At 34.6% G+C, this 1409-nt stretch overlaps 1 long non-coding RNA gene across 1 annotated transcript in view; it reads right to left on the bottom strand.

The window, feature by feature from the left end:
• Positions 1–646: 646 nt before the first annotated feature.
• Positions 647–1409, bottom strand: part of LOC106148037 — a 3367-nt gene continuing 2604 nt past the window's right edge. The window contains exon 2 of the long non-coding RNA XR_001233154.1: positions 647–775. This is a non-coding gene — a long non-coding RNA (uncharacterized LOC106148037). The remainder of the gene's footprint in view (positions 776–1409) is intronic.

Below are 1409 nucleotides of genomic sequence, written 5' to 3'. Positions count from 1 at the left end.
CAGGAAAAATCAAGGTTATAGTTCAATCTCCTCAAAACCCTGTTCAAATCACTCTAGACTCGAGTATCATTCAATTAGTCATTCTTCATTTGGGAAAAAATTTATAAATAAAAAGGCATCCAAATGTTTTGGGTCTTTAGGCACCTATTGGATTCAGAGATAAAATTTATTACTTAGAGAAAAACATTTTTAAGGGTCCTAGACACAAGTATAGACGGCCTCTGGGTGTGGCAGCTGCAGGTTCATAGGGTGTGGTTGGTATTTCCTAGCTTAAAGGAGGGGCTGAATTGCTGAATTTGAGGGATGCAAAAAAGCCATCCTGCTGGGAATAGCTTCCAAGGAATAAACCCTTGCAGAGAACAGCAGAATTTTTTTTTTTTTTTTTTTTAAAAAAGGCTTCTACATTTTCCCCGTAAGGTGATGAATTTAAAAGGCACTTTCTATCCTCAAGATAAAAAGGTTGCCTTTAGTTTAAAACAAATTATATTTTCTAAGGTTTACAATAAAGGAGATATTTTAAAAATATTATTAAAACCCCCATAATTTCCATAAATAAAACCTTGTCTCTTGTCTCAGCAAATGTATATTTCAGTGATGGATTTGGTCTCTTAGAGTTATAGCCAAAAAATTTCCTCACGTTAGATTATACAGCTAATAAAACTGTCTTGTTTTAATTACAGCATTCTTCTTGACATCATATACAGGATTTGTTGCTGATTTGGGGGCTTTTGTAGGCCTTTGGTGCTCTCATGATTCCTGGTGGTGCTGACTGCCTCTTTTGCCGTCCAGAGTTGGGTTGGTGTTTAAAAAACAAAACAAAACAAAGAAACTTTAGTATTTTACAAATAGATATAAAAGTTTAAAATACAGTGCAGTTGAAACAGTTGCTTGATTTTGACGTCCCATTTAAATAATGGCAGGCCTAGCGTTGGCCTCCACAGAGTACAAGCTATGATAACTTTTTCATATTTGGGTCACCTATTGCAACAGACAATTTACCCGAACTGTTTAGATCAACCTAAATGCTTTTCAGACTATTTGGTAATATTAATTGGTTCCATCCAGAGTTTAGACTAATTTCTCTGGTGTTATTAACTGTCATTATTCTTCAAACAAGTTATTTCAAATTGCTTCTGTTTTAAGTGTTTGTCTGTCATTCTGTAAACAGCTGTTCTTTATTTTGAGCTCAACAATTTTTCTTATATCATTTGTTCATAACACAATTGGGTTATAGATTTAGAAGCGTGCTTTTACCTGAGTTACCAGCTGGTTTAAATGATATCAAAATTAAGATATTTAACCGCAATCCTTAGGATGAGGAGAATTTATTTGGGTAGGATTCCAATTGGTGAATAGAGGAGTGGCCAACCTTTGTTCATTAATAAGGAGCCCCCAGTGATCTCCATAGT

The sequence above is a fragment of the Chinchilla lanigera genome, unplaced genomic scaffold (genome assembly GCF_000276665.1).
Source record: "Chinchilla lanigera isolate Chin_1 unplaced genomic scaffold, ChiLan1.0 scaffold00002, whole genome shotgun sequence".
NCBI classification, from domain to species: Eukaryota; Metazoa; Chordata; class Mammalia; order Rodentia; family Chinchillidae; genus Chinchilla; species Chinchilla lanigera.
This window is presented reverse-complemented; position numbering and strand designations above follow the sequence as displayed.